Source organism: Pipistrellus kuhlii, unplaced genomic scaffold (genome assembly GCF_014108245.1).
Source record: "Pipistrellus kuhlii isolate mPipKuh1 unplaced genomic scaffold, mPipKuh1.p scaffold_m20_p_19, whole genome shotgun sequence".
In the NCBI taxonomy this organism is placed as follows: domain Eukaryota; kingdom Metazoa; phylum Chordata; class Mammalia; order Chiroptera; family Vespertilionidae; genus Pipistrellus; species Pipistrellus kuhlii.
Window position 1 is genome coordinate 1212681 of NW_023425504.1, and position 10247 is coordinate 1222927.

Consider the following 10247-nt stretch of genomic DNA (forward strand, 5'->3'; position numbering starts at 1 on the left):
CTCATATGACTTTCATTTATTTTTTTCTCATTTCTATTTAAATTATGCCTTGGGAGACTTTCCAAACATATGTCCTTCCAAATGCTTTCATAAATCTTCTTTATTTGCTGTCATCTACATGTATAATGAGGTAGGTAGAGTTTTTGCTCTAATTAGTAGAAGATAAAGTGGAAAAAAATGTTTATACTTATATATTTTAGCCAGGAAATACACTGACTGGGCAGATTATTATGATCTATCAAGGCATAATAATCTGGCCACTCAGTGTACATTTTATATAATAAAAGGCTAATATGAAAATGTCCAAACTGGCCGGACCCAACCCATGCACGAATTCATGCACTGGGCCTCATATATATATATATATATATATATATATATATATATATATATATTGTGTGTATATATATATATATATATAGAGAGAGAGAGAGAGAGAGAGAGAGAGAGAGAGAGAGGGAGAGGGGGAGAGAGAGAGAGAGAGGCCAGATTATTATACTTTCAGAGATCATAATAATATGGCCATTCAGTGTATATTTTATAAGAATTCTTTGGAGCTAATAATTGATATGAAATAGTGGGGCAAATAATAACAAAAAAGCTTCTTGTGACTACACCCAGAGCCTATTAAATACTAAATAGATTGCATTATTAACCCATTCAGATACTAGCCCAGTGTAATGTAAAGTACTGTAAACTGGGGTAAATATAAATACTTGTAGCAGAGCTGCCCTTCACAAACAACATTCAGGTTATTTTCAGAAAGTGTGTCATTAATTTACTGTAGGCAGCATTGACCCTTTATAGACAAAACCATACACTCTTGAAGAATACAGTATAGTGACAGAGAAAGACTTTCAAGTAAATATTACATCAAGAAAAAATAAGAGTTGTTTTAATTGCTAAAAAAAAAAGCAAAGTGCAGGGGTATGTTATGGAAGAGCACCTGATTTATATGAATACTAGAGGCCCAGGAGGGAGGGACCCTCAGCCCAGTCTGCTCCCTCTCACAGTTTGGGGGCCCTAAGAGGTGGGAGGTGACCCAGCCATCATTGGAAGGTGATGCCCCCAACACAACTGCTGCTCCCACTACCGGCAGCACAAGCCTTGGACGGCCCTAGTTACCTGAGCCCAGGGAGCCCTGGGCAGCTGGACAGTTGCCATCTGAGGCTTGCCTGCACATTGGGCCAGCCTTAGGTAGCTGGACAGCTGCCATCCCAGGCTTGCCTGAGCCTCAGGCCCACCCTGGATAGCTGGGCAGCCAACATCCAAGGCTTGCCTGCACCTTGGGCCTACCCTGGGCAGCTGGGGGGCTGAGTTGACTGGGGGACTCAGGAGGAAGGCACGCTGAGCAGCTGGACTCTCCTGAGAGGCTGAGAGGACTGAGTGCCACCATCTTGTGGCTGTGGGTGCCACCATATTTGAGGGTGTGGCAGTCATTTAGCATATTCCCTCTTAATTAGATAGGATTTTTCTCTATTGCAAAGCAGATATACATATCAAAGGTAAGGTTTTGGAAACAGTAAGATTATCAGGTTGGGGGAACTGCCCTCAGCTGTCTGGCAGCAGGCAATAATATATGCAGACCTTCAGATTTGGGGAAATGCTTTCAGCTATTCCAGAAGTAGGTAATATGATTCAGTCCTGCTGAAGCCCCTAGGTTCATCAACCTTTTGATGAACTTCTTGCATTTATGACCTGCTGGAATTAGCTTACAACAAAGCAGAACACACATAGCAGAGAAATTTTTACTAAGCTATACAGAAAACAATAAGACACAAGGGATGATCTTTTAAACAGGCCCTACTTGGCATCTTCCTATTTACCATACTTAATTTGATTCTGACTAATGCCAGCATACTAAGATTTCCTTCCTGGAGTTGGCCTTTCCCTCTGAATCTCTTAGACAGGAAAAGGAAAGGGTCAAATGTTATTCCTGAATCTTTTCTTAATAAACAGCTTATAATCAATATCCTAAAAGGTCAAACTTTTGGTTTCCTTTAAATAGATAGATAGATAGATCCTATATAATAAGAAAGGGATATGCAAATTAGGCCAGGAATCTATAATGGTCACCACTGCTCAGCAGGGGGCCTGCTGCTGAGACATGAGCCTGTGAGTACTGGAAATATTGAGAAACTCTTTGTAAAGTATATAATTGTCTAACCACTATTCTGTAACTAATAATAAAACCTGAAACGAATACAAAATAATATTGAATGTAAAGAAATGAAAATAGGAGTGAATTTTTTAAATAAATTTCACAGTTTAAATAAAGGCTGTAAAGAAAGGAAGGGGAGAATTAAAATAGTGTTTTTCATTTTACCACTTTATTATCTTTTCAGTACATGAAAAAGACAGTTGTCTTTATATGATGCTTTTATACTTTTCTAAGTCATTATCTCATTTTAATTTCTGGGCAACTTAAAGACAAAATAATTATTCTCTCCACTATTCAAAGAAAGTCTTGGCACCAATAATTCAATCATCAAGCCTTTATTGCAAAACAGGGTTATTGAATTTTTGTGTGAAGGGTCATATCTATACTAATAAAAGCCTTCGGTTGATCAGGCCAGTAAGGGAGGGCAGTTGGGGGCAATCAGGCTGGCAGGAGAGCAGTTAGACATCAATTAGGCATGCAGTAGGGGGAGTGCAGGAGGCAGCCAAGCAATGATTCTCTCTCATCATTGATGTTTCTATCTCTCTCTCCTTCTCCTTTCCTCTCAGATATCAATAAAAATATATTTTTAAAATTAATTTAAAAAAGACAAAAACTTGCCCAAACCAGTTTGTCTCAGTAGATAAATTGTCAGCCTGTGGACTGAAGGGTCCCAGGTTCGATTTTAGTCAAGGGCATTTACCTTGGTTGCAGCCACATCCCCAGTAGGGGGTGTGAAGGAGACAGGTGATTAATGTTTTTCTCTCAATGTTGTGGGTTTGATTCCCAGTTGGGGTGCATATGGGAGGCAACTGATTCTCTCTCTCTCTCTCTCTCTCTCTCTCTCTCTCTCTCTCTCTCTCTCTCTCTCTGTCTTTCTGTCTCTGTCTCTCTCTTTCTCTTCTCTCTCAATTTATCCATCCCTCTCTCCTCCTTCTTCTCCCACTAAAAGCAAAAAAACAAAATAAAACAAAACAAAACAAAACAAAACAAAATAAAACAAAACACATATCCTTGGTTGATGATTAATTTAAAAAAAATAAAATACTGTTTTCAATCTGTAATTGTTTGGATTCATAGATGCAAAACTCAGGGATAGGTAGGGGCAATTATATATAGAGTGTCCCTAAAAATGTATATACACACTGTGAATAATTATAAAGGCAATGTTTATTAAAATACATTTCATTTTCAAAGTTGAGCTATCAGCTGTTAAAATGTGTATACTATTTGGGGCGATACCCTGCTTTTGTTGAAAAAAAATCCTTGTATAAGTGAACCCACACAGTTCAAACTCATGTTGTTTAAGGGTCAACTGTAATGCTGAAATTAATATGCAAAGACTTTACAGAGAAAGGAAATGTTGGTGTACTAATAAAATATGAAACATGTGCCAGAGAATATACATTTGACAGAATATCCAGGAGATACAATTAAAAGAGAAATGGCTGGCTCAAACTCTTCTTTCTGGATCCTTGCTTCCCTGTATATATAAGTATGTGTGTATGTGTATGTTTTTGTATTTTCTTTATGGATAAATATGCAAAAATACATGTATGCAGAGAGAGCTATTTTACTTCAATAAACTGGCCCCATGTGGATAAAAACATAAGTAAAATTCCTGCCAAATGTGTTGTGAAAGCTTTCTTTCTGCATTCAAATGCCTCTGTGCCTTTGTTGAACATTGACTAAATACACATGAGCTTCTTTCTGGGATATCTCTCCAGTTCCATTGATGCATATTTATTTCTTTATCCCAATATCACACTAGAATAGCTTTATAATAAATCTACAACCAGAGAGTGTAAGTTTACTAATTTCATTCTTTTTAAGATTGTTTAGCTGTTCTTGGTCTTTTACCTTTAAATATAAATTTTAAAATCAAAGTATCAGTTTCTTCAAGACATTCTGTTACTATTGTGATTGAGTTTTCATGGAATTAATAGATCAACTTGGGTAGAATTGTTGTCTTACCAAGTCATCCATTATATGGTATGAAAAACAGAATGGAAGTTCCTCAAAAAGTTAAAAATAGACCTACTATATGATTCAGAAATCCCATATCTGGGTATATGCAAAGGAAATGAAAATAGGATATCAAAGAGATATGTGCACTCCTATGTTCATTGCAGCATTATTCACAATAGCCAAGATATGGAAACAATCAAAATGTTCACCTACAATAAAATATTGTTCAGCAATGAGAAATAAGGAAATCCCGCCATTTGTAACAACACAGATGGACCTGGCGGGCTAAGAGTAATAACTTAGCAAGATAAAAATATAATGTAAGGTATCACTTATATGTGCAGACTAAAATGGCCAAATTCATAGAAACAGAGAGTGGAATGGTGGTTGCTCAATGATAGGGGAATAGGGATGCTGGTCAAAGGTAAAATTTTTGGTTGTAAGATAAGTTCTAGGGATGAAATATACAGCATGTGACTCTAGTTAACAGTACTATATTATATGTACTTGAAGTTACTACGATAGTAAATTTTAAATGTTCTCACCACACACACACACAAATGTTAATTATATGAGGTGCTGGAGGTGTTGACTAAACCTTACTGTGGTGATCATTTTGCAGTATATAAGTGTATCAAATCACTACATTGTACAGCTTAAACTTACACACTGTTAGCTTTTTGTTATATCTCACTTGGATGGGGAGATATAAATATTGGAAATTTTGAAGTAGATAAAATTTTGAAAATGAGGGAGAACACGCTAATGTAGACAAAAAATTAGTTATCCAAGGATATTTTTTTCATTGATATTTAGAGAGAAGTGGAAGAGAGAGGGAAAGACAAAGAGAAATATTGATGTCAGATAAACACATCAATTGATTGTCTCCTGCACTTGCCCTTACCAGGGCCAGGGTAGGAAAGGAGCCTGCAACCAAGGTATACTAGTATGCCTTTGACCTGAATCATACTCAGGACCCTTAAGTCAACAGGCCAATACTCTATCCACTGAGCAAAACTGGCTAGGGTTAGACCTTTACATTAACATTAAAAAAGTTGTTCCTTATACCATTATCTAACAAAAATGAAGTCATTTTCCTTAATTAGAAATATAGGTTCAAATGTGGTCCCTTGCACTGTGCTCTCCTCAAAGCACCTGCTTCATACATTGAGCGGTGTTGAGTGTTGACAAAGAAAAGAAGATCCTGGTTCACTGAGAATTGGTAATACATCCTAGATCTGGTTTTGTCTCAAATGTTTCCTTTTGACTTTAAACTATTAGGAAATAAAAATAAATAATGTGCCTTTTGTCAGCCTTAAATTAATCCAAGCTCAAATTATGATTCCCATCTTTGTTCTATAGCTTTTGGTGAAATCTTATAAAAATGTCAAGATAATTACTTTTAGTGCTGTTCCCTAAAGCCTGTTTATTTCCCAATATCCATTCTGAAATCATGATTCATGATGTACTGAGAAGACCTCACAGGTAAACTTTTCTCTGATAGATTTCCCATCATCTACCAAGCAGCTATGTCTGTCATCACAATTTCTCTCTGTATTCATACTAATAGACAAGTTAACTTCTGGCAGCTGATAAAATGATGCTTGTCATTATACATTTTTCACAAATGGCATTGTATCCAATGTTGAAAAATATTCTTTAATGGTTTAATGGTTTGGATGGTTTTTAAATCATGCATGAGAAATATATTTTCCCCAAAGTCAATCAGAAAACTTACCCAAGTTTTTTTTTGTGTGTGTGTAAAATCAGGATGTCTATTATTTAGCTCCGCCAAACATTCTTATTCTTCTTAAAGGTTTATAAAATATTCTAGAGGCCTAGTGCATGAATTCGTGCACAGATGGGGTCCCTTGGCCTGGCCAACTATCGGGCCAAGCAGAGGGCTGGCCTGGCATGGGGAGGGACCACAAGAGGTTGGACAGCTAGCAGAGGAGGTTGACTGGCCACGGAGGGTTGGTTGTGGGAATACATTGTCCAACAGGGGGCAGCTCCTGCATTGAGTTTCTTCCCCCACCCCCTGTGGTCAGTGTGCAGCATAGCAATCTGTCAATCAGTCAACTGGTCGTTTGGTCATTGGGTCACTTAGGTTTATATATATATATTAGGTCTAGTAATAATTAATGTCGTTTTCTAATACTTTTTTAAATCGAATTTATTTAAACAATACAACAAAATTTAATCAACAATATAGTTGCCGTTGTTTTCTACTACTTGTGCCCAACGCTCAGGAAGCATTTTAATCCCTCTATTGTAAAATTCTTGTGATTTTGATGCAAAAAATTCGGTCAATGCATTTTTGAGGCATTCTTCATTATTAAATTTTTTTCCAAGAAGAAAGTTTTGCAAAGAACGAAACAAATGGTAATCGGAAAGGGCAATATCAGGAGAATATGCAGGTTGAGGGAGAACTTCCCATTCCAACTGACGCAGTTTTTCAGCAGTGATTCTTGCAGTATGCGGTCGTGCGTTATCGTGGTGAAGAATTATGCCCTTCCGATTAATCAGTGCGGGTTTTTTCTCTTAAAGCTTGGGCTAACCTTTCCAATTGGGCACTATACACTGCACTTGTAATGGTTTGGTTAGATGGTAAAAGTTCATAATGAAGAATTCCTTTAAAATTCCACCAAACACACAACATCACTTTTTTCGCATGCAAGTCAGGTTTTGGCGTGGGCTGCGGAGCCTCATTTTTGTCCAACCATTGAGGCCGCCTTTTCAAATTAACATACAGCACCCATTCTTCATCTCCAGTAACAATTTGCTCTAAAAAGGGCAAACGGTTTTGACGAGAGAGGAGCGAACTGCAAATTGTGACTCTTTGATTACAGTTGTTGTCGGTCAACTCATGAGGAACCCATTTTCCAAACTTTTGGACTTTGCCAAGTGCACACAATTGATTGGAAATTGTTTTTTTGTGAACAATTTAAAGTTGTCTCAAGCTCTTGTTGGGTAATTTGAGGATTTTGCACCAAAAGAGCTTGAAGAGCTTCTTGATCAAAATTGGACACACGGCCTCGACCACTCTTGTCATCTAACGAAAAATTTCCCTCGCGAAATTTCTCAAACCAACGCTGGCATTTTCTGGCTCTAACTGCATCTTGACCAAGAGCACTACAGATGTTTTTTGCAGCCTCACTTGCTTTTCTTCCTAATTGGAACTAGTAAAGCATGCAGTGCCGAATATGCTCTTCATCCGCCATCTTCTTAGCCCTAGTTTTTCAACAAAAACCAAACCAAACACAAACTTTTTCAAGCAAAACTTGTTAATTGCACTTCACACGTTCTGTAGATACCACGTGTTTGAAGGTTATGTCAATACAAGTCAACGCCAAGCAAGATTTTAAACGAATGTTTTAAAACGACATTAATTATTACTAGACCCGATATATACAAAACTTCTCTAAGAATTAGCTTTTTATTTTATTGATTGTCTCTACTGATTTTCTGTTTTATATTTCATTGGTTTTGTTTGTTTTGATTGTTACTGTTTTCTTTCATCTACTCACTTTGGGTTCAATTTGCTCCTCATTTTTATTTTAAAAAATATATATTTTATTGATTTTGTACAGAGAGGAAATGAGAAAGATAGAGAACTAGAAACATCGATGAAAGAGAGTCATCGATCAGCTGCCTCTTGCATACCCCTACTGTAAATATGTCCGCAACCCAGGTACATGCCCTTGACCGGAATTGAACCCGGGCCCCTTCAGTCCCCAAGCTGAAGCTCTATCCATTGAGCCAAACCGGTCTCAGCTCATTTTTATTTTTGAAGGTGAAGTTATGGACCTTAATTTTAGGCCTTGCATTTCTAATATCAGAATTTAGTGCTATAAATTTTGTTCTAACTACTGCTTTAGCAGCATTCTACAAACTGAAAAAGTTTGGTGTGTTTTTTCCTGAATACATTTTTTTTTTTTTACTCAGTATTTATTCTAAGTTGATTTTATTCCAAGGCCATAAGTTTTGTTTCTTCAGTTTCTTCTGGGATACCTTTTTCTCCTGTGCAAGTACTTTTTCTGGTTTAGGAACAATATGCTCTTTTTCACTGAGTCATCTCCTGTGGCAAAGAGAGCTCATATATGAGTTAATATGCCCATGAGCTCGGTAAATTCTATCCCAGATCTCTGGAACTTTGTTTACCTGGATGTTCTCAGTGACCATAGAATCTATATCTAAACTCTGAAGTTCAGCATTATTCTCTGCATTTTTAAGCATGTGCATCAAAAAACTCAGCACTCTTTTTAGGCCACTGACCCTGTATCCAACCCAACTTTTTCACCTGGGCTCATCTACCAACTCCACCATTGCAATGGCAGAATGGCACACATTGCTTCTTTTAAGTAATATCCTCTGGCTATTTGGTGACTTTCTAGATATGCCTACACATGATGGCCTGGGAAGTTACACAAGTGTTTTTAAAATAGACAAGAAGATTTAAACTTCTGGTTTGCATGATTTTGTGGGGTTTTCTGGGCCAAGTGTCTAGCAGACCATTTTCAGAGATCTCCTCAGACCACTTATGGGAAGAGCCAAAATAAATTCAAATTTCAGTTTTGATTTCCTTTTTGAACCATGGCTTATTTATAATTATGTTCTTTATTTTTTAATATTCAGTGATTTTTCTAGACATATTTCTTTTATGATTCATATTTAATTACATTGTGAGGATACATCATGAAAAGAGGGCATATTCTCTTTGTGTACTCTTTCTGATGTTTCCATATATTGGCAATTGTGAATAATGGGTGCATTGAACATAGGGATGCATCTTTCTCTTCAAGATAGTAATTTAAACTGGATGGAGAAGATGAAGGGATTAAGAAGTACAGATTGGTTGTTACAAAATAGGCATGAGAATGTAAAGTATTACAGGAAATATAGTCAATAATCCTATATGATAAAAGCCTAATATGCAAATCAACCAAACAGTGGAATGACAGGTGGAACGACCAATCTCTATGGCATGCACTGACGACCAGGGGGCAGATGCTCTGACCAGTAGGTTAGCTTGCTGATGAGGTCTGGCTGATCAGGACTGAGCAAGACAGGCCAGACATGCTCTGCAGACCTCCCATGGTCCCTCCTGATCAACCCACAAACTTTTTCTAAAACACTTTTTTATATTGCATTATATATAAGTACTTATTTAAATATTATCCAATATTAGTCACTTTGCAGTTAGCCCATATTAGTGTTATCTATTCTCAGTATATAAGATCAAAGTTTATACCCAGTTGGTCTTTTATATTTGCCTGAACAGTAGCATAATAATAAATGTTCAAGAAACACTGTCTTAATCACACTTGGTTCTGATGTCCAAGCAAAATAATATAGATAGTTGTGAAGTTTTCTCTCTAAAACATGGCAAAATGATGGGGAAATTTTGGAAAGCATCTTCCAAATAGAACTACAAGGTCAAATATGCACTCTATGAATGAAGCTTTATGAAAATATGTACTGATTATTTTTCATGTCTAGTTTTCCTAATTGTAGTAAGAATAAGATATTGAATTTTAGTGTTATTAGAAAGTTCATTTGAATGTAATAAGTTCATGAGATAAGTAAAATAGTGTATTAAATTATTCAACACAGTGTCTGGAACCTAGAAGATACTCAGTGAATAATAGTTACTTTTCTTCCTCATACAAGTAAATGAAAGAGAAATAACATTAACAAATGTGATTTTTTTTAGAATATCCTCTTAGGTACCAGAGTCCTTTTATGATATTCAAACACTTCACTTTTATTTTATTGTTCTGAATTACACTAACGTTATGTTTATTATAACTTTTGGCACACTGGAATGTTTTCTTTTTTATGTATCCACAGAGTCTTTCTACAAAGTTTTCTCATTTGTGGTAATCCTTCTTTTAGATTGCATGGAAAGGATTTACAGTGCATTGTTTGAACAGAAATATAAGACTTGTCTTCTACAAGTCAACTTAATCCATATGAAGTTGACATTTTGGTGCAACTGATAAAAAAATCTGTTGATGTTGAGTGGGAGCAGAATACTTGATCCCAAAATGTGTCATTTTGGCACGTAGACTGTGTAGAGCTGAAGGCAATGAAGAAGGCTGGTGTTTTTGTGTTTTTTTCC

General features: G+C 36.5%; 1 pseudogene; it reads right to left on the reverse strand.

The window, feature by feature from the left end:
• Window positions 1-8074: 8074 nt before the first annotated feature.
• LOC118721907 lies at window positions 8075-8641 on the reverse strand (annotated as a pseudogene).
• Window positions 8642-10247: the final 1606 nt, after the last annotated feature.